Raw genomic sequence first — 15,859 nt, 5'->3', positions numbered from 1 at the left:
AAACTTTAATACAATCGCACAACAAAACAGTAATTTCAAACTTTAAAAATAGACATATCAAAGCTAATACAAATAATAAGTCTAGTAATAAAGTAAGTAATAACGTAGATATACATAATATTTCTAATTTTACTAATCACATTAATATCAACAGTAATAATAAAAATAATTATTTTAATAGTAGTGATAATGACAGTAGTAATGATGATAATCCTAATAACAGTAATTTTAATTATGGTAACAATAATGTAAAACATATTAAAACTTTAAACATTAAGTAAATAAGCTGTAATGATAATTTAAATATTAATGATAATGAAAATATTCATATCAATAGTACTAATAATAGTGTAGATTTTAATAATCAAAGTATAACTAGAAGTATTTGATAATGATGAAGAAAACTTAGAACAAGTAAGTGATAATAGCGCTAAAAGTATAAGTAAGCTGCATAACAATAAAACAATAAATAAATAACCAAAACCAATTAAGCCAAATAGTGATAAGTTAAGTAATATGCCTGAAACATGTTATTGCCGTAAAATAAATAAAGATAACTGTCCATTAAAAGGTAATTGTTTAATTCAAAGTGTAATTTATAAAGTTAAAGTTGAAAGTAAGGGCCCAGATAAAATTTATATCGGAAGTTCAGCAGACAGTTTCAAGGATAGATAGGCTAACCATAAACATACTTTTAAAAATATAAATAAAAATCAAAGCACGCGTTTATCGGATTATGTCTGGAGCTTTTTTTCACAGATACGGTAAAAGGCCAAATATGGAGTGGAGTATTGATTTAAAGATCAAACATGCATCCAACGGAGTAAGTAGAATTTGCCCAATTTGCGATACAGAAAGAGCAATAATTGCAGCAGAAGATAAAGACCTACTTCTGAATAAGCGGCAAGACATATCGAATATTTGTCCCCACAACCGACGGTTCTACTTTAAATAACTCTGTTTACTTATGCACTTATTTATTTCACAACATCTACATTTACAATCACATACACTTGCAAATTTTATACTCCATGTTTTTAAGCTGCACAAATTATTGATCAATTTGTTAAATTCAAAATGACGTAACATTTCTGCAAAACTCAATTTAATTTTCATTTTTAAAAACTTGCCTATTCCTAGAGCTTTTTGAGGTTAGTGTTTGCTTTTATTAAATTTGTATTTTTTATCGACAATTTTATAATCTTATTCCACATAAACACTATACATGCGTTTTTTTTTAATGTGTGTTAATTTTTTATAGACTGTAGATCTGTTATTAAATTTATTTGAGAGCAGTGAAACGCCTTTAGTCGGAATAAAGTTTTAACACAAAAACATCTTTGGTATATATTTCGATTAGCTTAGCTTATCAGGATCTCCAAGATTTAACGCATTTTAAAGTTAATCTTATATATTTATTTATATATTTATGTTTTTTTTAACGATAAAAGTATAGCGTTAAAAACTTATGGTCTAAGGATCTAATGTACAAGGAACGTTTTGGTCATCAAGTGCTTTTATAATCCACTTCGAATTATTAAAATTTAGTTATAAAACTTAAATTTTCAAATCACAAGAAATAAAAATAAATATTAAAATAAGCAAAAAAAATTAAGCAATAATAACGAAGTATATGTTTACTTATTAAGTGTCTAAAAAAGTAATCAAAACTTTTAATAACATACAAACGAAAATACGATCTAAGCCTAAAATATAAAAAAAAGTTGTACAAAATATTTTAGAGATAAGGTAAATAACTTGAATATATCTCATAAAACATAATAAACAATTTTAAAAGTAAAAGTTAAGAAAATTCCGAAAGATATTAGGTTTTTATTTCTTTAAACAATGTATAAAATAAATAAGCTAAAATATGTTTACATTTAACATTATCATTATTTTATAAAAATAGTCTACTATGATAATAATAATATACTTATTGATTATTTAATAATGTAATTGCAACATTTATTGAGATAGTTAAATGATAATATTTTAAAGAAGATAATATTGTGATATAAGAATATGATTAGAGCAAAATTTAAAATAAAGTATTTTTAAATAAAATTGTAAACATATATAACAATAATGATATACACAATATCAAAAATTTCCTTCTATTTTAAAATGTACTTTTTTCTTTTGATTTTTTAAATACTTGTCTAAGTCTTAAACTGTAATATTAAAATATTATTACATTTGCATGCAAAAAAAACTGATAACATTAGAAAAGAAAATTGTAAATTTTTTGAACTTAAATCAAAATAGTAATTTAAAAGAAGAAATTTTAAAATAACTAGATAAAAAATGCTAAAATTTAGACTAAACCAATGTAATTGTAACCAAACAAATCAACTTTCGAAAAAAAAATAAATAAAAATAAATAAAAATTTGGATTTTGAATGACAAATACTATTAACTACTCAAACAAAGTAAATAAACGAGTAGGAATGATCATTAATTACCTCGGGAATAACTATTTAAAAGATAAATTTTAAGTTTATTATGGAACTTTCCAAAATGTATTATATTTCAAACATAATGGTAGCTTAATCCATAACTTATTTTCTTGATAGGATAGCGATTTATGACCTATTTTGCTGTTGAATATAGGTAGGAAAAAATATGTTTCTGTAGACCTTGTATGATAATTATGAACATTTTTTACACTTTTATAGTAATTTTAAAAGTTATCTGGTAACAAGCTATTGTTAAACGTAAACATAAACAGACCTATTTTATATAGATACAAACTTTCAACATTTAATATTTTTTCTGAGTTTTAAAATCTCTTACACTATCATCATACTTCTTATGATGTATGCATCTAAGTTCTTTGTTTATGACAACATTGATATCATTTATACATTTTTTATTTGCTCTTCCCCAGCATAACAAGCCATATCTAACTAGAATAGTTATAAATTACTACAAAATTTGCCATATAATATCCACCAATGACAAACATTTTATAAATCATGGCAAATTTTATTGTTTTTAGAGTTTATTGTTATTTTTTCTTGATTTTCAAATCTAAAAGTATGTTTTACGCTAAATATTGTTGATGCACCCTTAGTAATAATAGAGTTGCCAGATATAAAGAACTTTTAGCAATAAAGCACTTAATAAATGTTTATTTGTCTTAACTTACATTTTCATGCTCAAGTTAATTTTCTAAATCAAACGTAATAAAAATAGCAAATTAGAAAAAAAAAAATTGTCTAAAGTGCTAAGATTTTTTTATGTTAAATTATAGTATAAATCCTACAAAATTAAATAATTTTGTTATATTGATACAACTTTCATTGAACTTAAGATATATTCGAGCTTGGTATAAATTTACAGATTTCTATGCGAAATCTACTTATATCCAAATAATCAAAAAGAAAACCTGTTAGGTTAACATAATTAAAATAAAAGTACAAATTTGCACTTGTTACACTTGAGTGAATCTAGATCTAAATATGTACATTTAGTATCAAAAACTAATGCACATTAGGTGTTAGCAGCAGACTTTATTTAGTTGTAATGATATTAACATTTAATTTTCTTATTTTAAGGCGTGTGAATAAATACGGAAGTTTCTGTAACAATAATATTAATGATATGTTTTCTCAAAACAGTTATACTAATTCCCAAAACAACTCAAGGGAGTTAATTTCATTCCGACGCGTATATATCGGCGTTTTGTCTTTCAAATACGCGTTAAAGTAAGTTGCAAAGTTATTACGCGGTACGATCAAGTAACGTTTTACTTCAATTATTGAGAATCAAGAAAACGTCTACATAGCGGAGTTGATGTTAGTATTTATGTAACTTTACGATTGTTGATACTTTTTATAGATTTTATTTGTGTCGTGATTTAATAGTTTCTTTCTTCAGAACTAAGAATTATTATTTAAAATAAAGTAAATTGCATTTATTCAAAGTGTGTTTCATTCATAACTTAAGAAATAGTTTTGTAACTTATACTGTTAGTATATTATTTACTTCTCGTAAGTATAGCAGTTAGTAAGTTACTGGAGACCACGTACTTAAGACATAAACATAAACACCATTAAAATAACCCATTTGGTTAAAGTGGAGACCACGCAGTGTCTTTTAAGAACCTTGAATCTTCTGGTTACAAATCTTTAAGCAGTCAACAGAATAAATGCACACAAACAACAATGACGATATCAATCTTAATAATTCTCATCAAGCAGAGATGATGAATGATAATTCTGAATTTTATCCGTCAAACAGCATTCAACAACAATTTAGAAAATCAAGCGAAGTTAAGCAGCTAACAAATGAAGAAGAGTTAAGAGTTTTGCAAATGCAAATAAAAAAGTTAAATAATAGATTAAAGCAGTCTAGATCACCACATTACGAACGTGCGATGCTAGAAAAACGCGAACCTTTTTACGATGATTACGAAAAAAGTAATCAAAATAATTTAAACATTTTTAGCGACACATTTAAGGCGCAAAGACTAAGTAAAAAGTTTAAAAGGTTAGACTTTGTAAGAAACCCTCGTGATATTATTAGTTTTTTCAAAGAGGAAATGTTAAATGAAAATATTTCTAGTAATAGAGAAAAGTATAAATTTTTAACTTGGTTTTGGCCGAGAAAAGAGTTGTCAGACTATTATAAAATGACAGAACGAGGTGAAAGAAATTACAGTTCTTTAAGAAACTTTTTTATTAATAGGGACAATCAGTTAGCTGAAATTTTAGATAAAATTCCAATTTGGAATGAGTGTACAAACTTTAATAAAATATTTGCTACAGCCGTAAGTTGGGCCAAATGTCGAGAACAGGACAGAATTAAGTTTTTTCTTGCATACTTAATGCCCTTTTCGATCAAAGATAAGATTAGGGAACATTTTGATGAAAGCTTAGAACTTTTTAAAAGAAAAGGACAAGCCATATGGAATGCTTATAAAGAAAACGCATTAGTACCTAAGCAAGTTAATTACAATAGACTACAGCAGTATGAGCAAAGTCAGCATAGGTCTAAAATAATTTACCATAAGCGAGTTCGTCCTAATTATCAACAAAATTTTCATTTTAGAGATAATGGTATTAATCATAATTACAATTATCGTCAACATAACCAAGATAGAGATATTTTTAAACCAAGAAAATCATACAATGGGAATAGTAGTAATAATGTTAACATAGCACAGTGTTTGTCATGTCATCAACACTTACCTACAAAAACATCTAATACAAGCAAAGAGTTTCAAACAACCAAAGAAAAAGCTCAGGTAACCAAAAACACTATAGCAGTTGGAGTAACTGGTCAAGTAGTATGGTTTAATGTTCGCAAAGGTTACGGTTTTATTCAACGTGATGATCGGAACAGCGATATTTTTGTTCATTATACAGCTATCATCAAAAACAACCCTAACAAATTATTAAGGTCTCTTGCACAAGGAGAAAAAGTCCAGTTTGATATTGTTGTAGGTAAAAATAACATGTCAGAAGCCGCAAACGTGACAGGTCCTAATGGTAAAACAGTTCAAGGGTCTAAGTATGCTGTAGATAAAAATTCAAACTACAATCAAAAACTTCAACAAAATATATTTAACGCAAACCATCATTCTCGTAACCTCCAACAGCAGAAAATAAAAGCTAGTAGAGCTTATAAGCAAGCTTTTGCTTTTAAAGCAAAACAAGGTAAACTTATCAAAGAAAAACATCAGAAACAACAGCAGAAAAATATCAGTTACAATAAAAAGTATGATAGCAAGCCAAAATATCAAGTGCCAACAGTGCAGCTTAAAAATTATAAACAAGACTCAGGCTATTACAATTCTTCAAAAACAAAATCACAAACTAGCGTATCAAGCAACATATTAGGTAAAGAGAAAAACAATTTGGCAGTACTTAATTCCTTTGACAAAAAAGAAATTATAACACAGAATAAAAAAGAGTCAGAATTACTAATAGCACGTCTAAAACTTTTAACATTTATCATAAAGCCTTTTGAAGATAAAATATAAGTATTTTCACAAAACTAACGAAACGGATTTTAATAAAGGTAAAAAATTGTAATTTTTTATTAACATGAACATCTATTTTAATATCTTTTAAACTCAGGTAATTTTTTTAAGAAGTTAAAATGAAAGAAACTATTAAGTGTATTTATTTTGTATTCTTTTCTGATACAATTTCTGAATTATAAAGTTTATTGCTTTTTTACTTTTAATGATGTGTTATGAAGTTTTTTATACTATAAATTACAGTTTAGCAATTGAACTTTTAATTAAAAGCTATCAAATAGCAATTATAAAATAGAAAAGTTTCATATGCCTATTTTTTGCATTAAAATTTTAGTAACTACTTTTTTTCTCTAACTTTAAAACAAAATTAAATTATCAGATTTTTTGCTCGTAAAATAATGAAGTTCAAGTTTAAAGCTTTAAAATTCAACTCGTGATAAACTTTTCCTATAAATTTTGAACTTAAAAGTACTTTCAACTCCCATTTAGTTTTGACTGTTAACGATCGAAAAAAAGCACTCGCTAAATTTTACTCTTTATAAACTTCTACAATGCATAAGTTTTGTGTCACTTTATAAAGAAATACTTTATACTTGAATCCTATAAAAGTTTGTGCATGAAAATAGTACTTATTGTTTTGTAAAATACTTTAAAGAAAATGTTTTCTGTTTTGTTTATTAAAGTTTGCGAGTTACATATTAAGAACATATGTTTTTTTTAAGTTAAAAACAAAATTAAAATGTTTCATGTGTTTTAAAATATTAATTTTCTATTTAATGCACCTTTAAATGCTTAAAATGTTTTGTTTTGTATAAAATAATAGGTTTAAACGTAAATACTGACAGTTTCGTTATTGTCTTGTGGCATAATAACATAGTAGTTTTTACTAAACTTTCTTGAAAGAATATCTCAACTTTTTTTTTTGAACCGCGTATTTTTGAAATGAACACTTCATTGATGGACAATGAAAAGATGAATTTTTTCTATGTCAACAAGTGACTTCGATGAATTTTTGAATTTGAAGTTTAGAGAAGAACAAGCGAATTAAAACAGTTCGTTCCTGCTAAAAAAACCACCGTTGAAGAAGAAACCGGAAGAGGAATGCCGGAATAGAAAAAGCCCGAGGACAACAAGCCCAAGAACCCCGAGGAAAAGAAGCCAACTAAATGACTATCATTTTTACTTCGTCCTTACGTGGTGTTTTATCTTAGTTTTTGTAAATTATGTAGTTTTTGAGATAATAAGTAATAGTTTCTTTTTCTTACTTTTTTTTAACCCAAACTTTTAATATCGATAAAAATGTTTAAAGTTAAGTAGGATTTTAAGGATTTAGATTATTTAAAATTAGGCTTTAAACACTAATTCAAAAGATAAAAACGAAATAGTGTAATGATATTAACATTTAATTTTCTTATTTTAAAGCGTGTGAATAAATACGGAATTTTCTGTAACAATAATATTAAAGATATGCTTTCTCAAAACAATTATACCAATTCCCAAAACAACTCAAGGGAGTTAATTTCATTCCGACGCGTATATATCGGCGTTTTGTCTTTCAAATACGCGTTAAAGTTAGTTGCAAAGTTATTACGCGGTACGATCAAGTAACGTTTTACTTCAATTATTGAGAATCAAGAAAACGTCTACATAGCGGAGTTGATGTTAGTATTTATGTAACTTTACGATTGTTGATACTTTTTATAGATTTTATTTGTGTCGTGATTTAATAGTTTCTTTCTTCAGAACTAAGAATTATTATTAAAAATAAAGTAAATTGCATTTATTCAAAGTGTGTTTTATTCATAACTTAAGAAATAGTTTTGTAACTTATACTGTTAGTATATTATTTACTTCTCGTAAGTATAGCAGTTAGTAAGTTACTGGAGACCACGTACTTAAGACATAAACATAAACACTATTAAAATAACCCATTTGGTTAAACAATTTTTTCCAAATGTTATCTTATTTTATATAGTTTTTACTGAGCTATAAAATCCTTTTTACAAAATTTGAAAATTTGAAATAATTTTTGAGATATAGCCGGTCAAAGTCGGAGGTAACAATAGGTTCCTTACGAGAGGCATAAACAAAAATAGCAAATAAATAGAAATCAATAAGAATTTATCTCCTCCTAGCATTTTTGAGATAACTACCTAAAAATTTTAGGATATGTACCTTGCGATGTTTTAAATTTCTGTCGCAATTAATTTAAAAAAAATACCAAAAAAAATTTTTTAGAAAAAATAAAAATTAAACATTTTTTTTTGTTTATTTTGTTATAAAATCTTTATTTTATAATTTTTTTTATTTTTGTTGTAACTGACTTTTCTAAATATTACAAGGAACATTTCATAAAAATTTGTGGTAGTTATCTCAAAAAACCTAGGATAATATATATTCTCAGTGGTTTCTAGTTATTTGCTGTTTTTGTATGTGCCTCCCATAAGGAACCTATTGTTACCTCCGACTTTGACTGGCTTTATCTCAATAATTATTTTGAATTTTTAAAATCTGTAAAAAGTACCTTGTAGCTCAGTAAAAACCATATAAAATAAGATCGCATTGTGAAAAAAATGTTTTAACCCGTCTATGACCACGAGCATGAAATTAATTTTTCAAAAAACATAAAACTTTAATGTCAATTATTTTCCTTATCTTAAAAGCTATCTAAAAATTTTTTATTTTATTTTAGAGAACGCACCTTTGTTTTGAATTAAAAAACTCTTGGTTTGGGGTTTGAATTATTTCATGGGGTCCCTCCAAAAATAAAGGGTTATTTTTTTTACTTTTTATAATTATGGTATTTAAACCAAAAATAAATATTTTTTTTTAAATTTTTTCCCTTAGTTTGCATGTTATTAAAACTGTTCAATGTTTATTTTATAAATAATGTTAATATCTTTTACGATTTGGCCCCAAAGCAAAATGATGTATATTACACTATCATTTGCCTTGGCTACTTCCTAGATAAAAAATTGATAAAAGGAAAAAAAAAATATATAAGGATGTGAATTACAAAAAATTTAATTAAACTAAAATAATTTAATTAAGTTTTTTGTAGTTCACATTCTTATTAATTTTTTGAACTAATCTTTTTTGAAATAAAATTACATACAAAACTTTCAACGTTATTGAAATTGAACTTTACATAAAAAAGTTGATCTATATATGACGTTTAGCGACGTTTTATTGTTTATTTTAAATTGAAAATATACTAAATATCAATGTTTTTCTTGAAACTGATTAAGTTATAACGTGTAATTCTATGTTTTTATTTCTAGACGTTTTCTTATTATTTATATGAGTTTTAAGATAAAAGCATAATCACTAATGATTTTTATATACATTTTTTTCAAAAGTACGTTCCTTTTAAATGTTTATTTTAAAATTTACATAAACTTGTTTTTTTATAATTAACTATTAAAAAAAAATTGTTAATAAATATTGGTTTACAAAAACACTAATGATTTTATTAAAAACTAATTGTTTAATGTAATTAAAATTATTCTTTAAACTAAATGAAATAAGCAAGTTTTTTTAAACCAAGTTGTTTTACATTTTTTATTAACATTTGTTTGCTTTTTTATTGTTACTGCATTATTTTGTCCCTGGTTAAGTAATTAGTTTAAAAAATTAAAATTTGTTTATGCTCTTTAGCGCCACAAATTTTGAACAAATCAGCGACGCATTGGTGGAATATTCAGCAGATTAATTTCAGTAACAAAATATACAAACTACATAATCAGTTGTGAGTCACAAACTTGAAATGAGCACTGAAAATTTCAAGTAGTTTCAGCTATATTTGGGTTAAAACTTTGACTAAGATTTTGAAAAATATGCTTTTGAAAAGTTATGCCATTTTTTAACATATGATGTTTAGACGAGCGTGTATTTGAATTGAATGGCACTTTTTGTAATTTTTTTAAACCAGACTTTAAAACCAGTTTTTTTGAAAGTCTTTTATGCTAGTTTGAAACATTTTTTTGTTCTAAAAAACATTATTTTGCTTTACTTTTCACAGTAATTTCCATCGAATTGGGGTTTGACTTTTGTAGTGGGGCCTCTTTAAAAAAATTTAATTTTTTTCTATTTTACTTTTACTAGGGTTTCTCCAAAAATGATATTATTTCTTTTAACATATTTATTAAACTAAGTTTAAACTTATAACTAATGTTTTTTTTGTACTATAAGCCTAAATAAAGTTTTCAGAAAAATCCAATTTTGCACCATTTTCGATTTTTAGGTTTACAGACTATTATGCAAAATTAAAATCAGTTTTTAATAACTTATACTTTTAATAGGCTTGTATAGCTAAGTTTCATGATGTAACTTTATTTTTTCCCGATTAAAAATTGTTTTTTGAAGATAAGACCCATACAAGTTCTAAATTCTTAGCAAAGCTATTTGAGGGATTTCTTGCTTAAGTGCTAAGAGTTTAGGTAAAATTGAATGGGTCATATATTCTAAAAACAATAATTAATTGGGAAATAATCTAATTAAATCATGAAACTTAACTATACAAGTCTGTTAAAAACACAAACTATTATTTTGATTTTTAAATTTTGCATAAAAGTCTGTAAACCTAAAAATCAAAAATCCTGCAAAATGGGATTTTTTCTGAAAAATATATTTTGGCTTTTGGTATAAAAAAAAATTGAAAAAAAATTACAAGTTTAAACTCAGTTTAATAAGTATGCTAGACAATAAATTAAATAATTATTTATTATTTTTGGAGAAAAACTTGTAAAATTAAAAAAAATTGAAAAAATCTCAAAATTTTCTAAGGGGCCCCACTACAAAAGTCAAACCCCGATTTGATAGAAATTATTGTGAAAAGCAAAGTAAAAGAATTTTCTTTAGAATAAAAAAAAGTTCCAAGTTAGCATTATAGAGTTTGAAAATAATTGGTTTTAAAGTTTGGTTAAAATAAAATTACAAAAAAATCTATTCAAGCCAAGTTCATGCTCGTGATGTTTAGTAGTTGCATTTCTTTTGAATATGTAATTTAATTAGCAAATTCTCCTTAAAACAAATATGAAAAAAGTCCTTATGTTAATTCTCAGAATTATTTCAGAAAAACTGCGAAAACTCAGGCCAGTTTGGTTCTGCAGAATATATAATTCTCGGAGAAATTTTTGAAAAACTCTGGCCAATTCACTCTATTTTAAACATTTGTTTTAAGTTCAAGATAGCTATGACTTGTTTTTACAAATTTTGTCTAGTTTGGATAATTCTTCTTAAAAAGAGCAGGCTTAAATATTTTAAATCGAATATTATGTTTTGCTTTGGTTCAAGTTTTTTTACTAAATTTATTATCTAAACTTACTAAATAAAAGTATTTTAAAGTGTTTGCTTTATTTTTCAGAAATTAAGACTAACTCAAGACAGTTTATGTAGCTCAGGCTTTTATTTTTAGTCAAAGAATATTTTTAACTAGTTTTGCTAAATTAAAATGTTATCTTTGACAATAAAATACTGGATATCACTTGATAAGTTTGAAAACTTGTATTTTTACTTAATTTGCATTTATGCTTCCAAAAAGATGATTTTTTAGCCAACTTCCCTTAAACCAAATATGTAGTAGATCCTAATTAAGTTATAAAGAATTAATTTAACAGGATTACAAATATATCAAGCTACTTTGGTTTTACAGGATAAATAATAATAAATTTAAATTTTTTAAAAGTTCAGACCAATTCTGTTTACTTTGAACTTTTGTTTGAAGTTTTGGGTGACCCGACCCTGGCTTTTTATTTTTTTAAATTTAGTCAAGTTAGGATAAATCTCATTTAAAAAGCACTTAAGACTCAAAAATATGACCTGTTAATTAAAAAACAAAAGTTAAAAGTAAGAATTTTAGGTTATAAAAACATTTTTTAGTAGCAAAAAAAAAACAATCTACAATCAGTTAATGATTGCAGAGTTAAAATAAATAGCATAAAATTTTTGAGCAGCTTATAGCTATCTTTGGATCAATTTAAAGTCTTTGTATATGGAAAATATCATTTTAAACATTTGTGTTTTTTTTACATGTTAACTATTTTGGTTTTACAGCTTTCAATTGGATGTTATTTGAGTAATTTTACTTAAACCACATATAAAAAAGTTCCTAAACTGAATATTAAGACTAAAAAAAGCAGGGTTTGTCACAAACTCAGACTTTTTGGTTATCAGGACATCTGAGATTAGATTTTAGCTTTCAAATGCGTAGACATATTAGTTTTGTATTTTTAAAACTTCTCTAAAAACAAATTGACTAAATTTATTTTGTATAGAATTTAAAATTGTTTCAGTTAAAAGGTTAGGCTATTATGGGAAATCAGAATAACTAAGCCTTAGATTAAATTTTAAAAGTTTCAGACTGGTTTGAATCAGGCTAGTTTGATCTAATTTTAAATTAAGGCTGACTCATACTTTTTTTTTAAATTAGATAAGTATGGATGACTCTTAAACAACTAAGACATATGTTTACATATAATATAATTTTTTTTTTAAACTGAGTTTATATCAGGTTCTTTGATAAAATTAAAAAGGTAAACTTATCATAAAGTTTTCTTTAGTTTTTTCCCACATAACACTATATACTTCAATTAATTTTTAACTCAGACTAAGTCAAGGTAGCTTGATGTAGCTCATGATTCAAAGAGTTGCAACCCTGAATCAATTTGTTTTGCAAAATCACCAATTAGTTTTTATTTTACTACAAAATACTGTATTTATTTCCTTGATAAATTTTAAAACTCATAAAAAGCAGTATTTTACTTTTGCTGCATGGTTTTAGTAAGTTTTGGTTATTGGGAAGAAATGAGTAAGTAAAAATCTATTACCTTAATTAATTCATCTAGCATATAATAGCTAGATAAACTAATGTTTATTTAGTCTTTTGTTTAAGAGACTCTAAATTTTAAGTATGTTTAAATTTAATTTATCATTTAATCTAAACTTATTTTTAATTGAATTGTGTTTTAAATGGTAAATATTTTTTGTTCTATTTTATTTAATCTAGGTTGATTCACATAAGGCTATTGGAATGATTTAGCAGTTTTAAAAAAATCAAGGAATACAGGGTTGCAACTTTACCTGGAATCCTGGAAATACCCGGAATTTGACATTTTAGGCAAAAAAACCTGGAATTTGGGAAATTTTGAAAAAAATCTTTAAAACCTTGATTTTAACAATTTTCACATGTTCAGTAATAAAGTTCCGATTTGACTCAAAAAATCTATCATATAAATAAAAAAATTTTGTCAATATCAAAAATTAGTTTTGTAAAAAATTATATTTAAAGTAGTTTAACAATATCTCTCCAATGTTTTTAAACTTATTAACACAGTTTCTTACATTAAACTTAATTTTAAACTAAAAATAGACTCAAAAATGTATAATTTTAATAAAACTAGAAGAAATTTGGAAAATCTCGAAAAATCCTGGAAAAAACGAGAGGCAACCCTGAGATTATCTATTATAAATTTAAATTATGAACCAATGGTCCCCTAAATTTCTGTAATGGCCCCAAGGGGGCAACTTGTTACAATTTTAAAAAACCCTAGTCTATAGTTTCCTTAGTTGTTTAGTTTTAAAGTAATTCCTTTGGTGATTATTTTATTATACAGATTGTCTTTAAAAACGGCTTCGTTTTTGTAAATACATTAGTATTCTAGCTTTAAGACTGTATATTAAAAAAATAACTAAAGTAGTATAACTAATATTAGCATTAAATATATAAGATATAGAGTTTGAAAATTGTCTAAAATATAACTTTGCATTAACTCTTTGTTAATATTTAAGAGCATGATGAGTTAAAAGTTTGTAGCATAAATTTTTGTGGATTCTTAATAGAAAAGTAATAGAAAATGGATAAAAAAATTAGCAAGTATAGCAGAAGTTGATAAATAGTCTATCTTAAAAATTGTTTTAATATTTCTCTGATACTATATTTAGAATTTGGAAATATGTTTTCATGAAGACCATTAAAAAATTCTTATAATCATAAGGTTGTACATAACGTATATTTTGGAAAATATTTTTTTATCCATATTTAGTTGTAGTTTTACTTTTTCCAAACAAAAATATATGACATGATAAATTTTATTTTTTTTTAATCTTTAAAAATATCTTGTAAAGTTTAAGCTTCTTTAAGCTTATCCCAATAGTAAAATGTGTTTTACAAGTAGTAGTTTAGTTTACAGGGTTGCCACTTTACCTGAAAACCTGGAAAAACCTTGAAAATCCAGGAATTTGACAATTTAGGCTAAAATAACCTGGAAAAACCTGGATTTGAGAAATTTTGAAAAAAACCTGGAAAAATCTGGAATCTTGATCAAAAAACCTAGAAAAACCTTGAATTTCTAATATTTTTAACATTTTCAGTTGTAAAATTTTGATTTCAGACATTTTTTTTTTAAAAACACATTTAAAGTAACTTTACAGTATTTTTTCAATATTTTTTTACTATTTAACACAGTATTTTAAGTAGAAATTAACTTAAAACTTTAAGTAGACCCAAAAATGTGCACTTTTAAAAACCTGGAAGAAATTTGGAAAACCTGGAAAAAAAAAATTGTGTGGCAACCCTGAGTTTAACACTAAGTTAAATTTTAAATTTTTTATAGTTATAATTGTGTTTGATATACATATTTTACTTTAAATAATTACACACTCTAAGATATAAGTAAAAATAATTTATATATTTTTGTAATATGAAAGCTGTAAAATGAAAAAGAGATTCTTTATTTTGTTTTAACATGTAAACCGCTTATAAAAAAGCATAAAAGTAGTATTTTTTAAATATTTTTTACAGAATTGATAAAAATGTTTAAAGTCGTTACTGTATTCTCGATTGTTTTATTTTCGTGGTTTTTTAGAGAAATCAATAAACTTGTAAAAGAAAAGGAGGAAAAAGAAAGAGAATTGTTTGTTGTTACTTAACTAAAATTTTCCTAGTTAAAAAGTTTAATAATAGGAATTTAATTTAAAAGTTTGAAATCTAAACTATAAAATATATTTTGTAAAATAATTGTTTGATGATTTTTAATTAACATGTTACAGATATATAGGAGAGATGAGTATTGATTCTTCATAAACCTATTTAAATTGAAAAATTAAACTGTTACAACAATTAGATTTATTAAACTTTGAAAGAATGTTTGTTGATTATCTATTTAAAACTTTCATATAACTTGTAATTTAACAGTTAATAACAAATTTGTAGAACACAGCATGGATTAGAACAGCAATCTAATGAGGAGTTAACAAGAGAAGAGTTGGAGCAACAATGGGAAAGAGAAGAAATAGAAAAAGAAGAAAAGATGTTTGTTATCTATTTAAACCCTTAAAGTAATTTTAAATAAAACAGCTAACTACATATTTGCAGAAAACAGCGAGAGAAGATGGATATTAAAAGAAGAGAAGAGTTGAGACTGCAATGGGATAAAGAAGAAAATGAAAAACAAAAAAAAATGTTTGTTGATTATTTATCAAAAACTGCAAAGTAATTTAAGATTAAATAAATAATAAACATATTTGTAGAAAACAGCAAAAGTTGGAGCAGCAATTGAAAGAGAAGTTGGAGCAGGAAAAAATTGAAGAGTCGAGGAGAAAATCGGAAAGAGAAGAAGAAGAAAGACAAGAAGAAATGTTTGTTGATTGTTAACTTATATAATTTTAAGAACTAAAAACTTAACATATGAACCTCAAACTCGAACTGTTTTTTTTATAAATCTGTTTAAACCATTTTATGAAAAATATAAAACTAATAATTAATTAACATTTTATAGTAGACAGCAGCAATTAAGACAACGATGGTATGAAGAGTGGGAACAGGAAGCAAAAGAAAAGTTGAAGCAGCAACAGGATAGAGAAGAAGAGAAA

This window comes from Thalia democratica, chromosome 4, assembly GCF_965202585.1.
Source record: "Thalia democratica chromosome 4, ktThaDemo2.hap1.1, whole genome shotgun sequence".
Classification (NCBI taxonomy): Eukaryota; Metazoa; Chordata; class Thaliacea; order Salpida; family Salpidae; genus Thalia; species Thalia democratica.
This window is presented reverse-complemented; position numbering follows the sequence as displayed.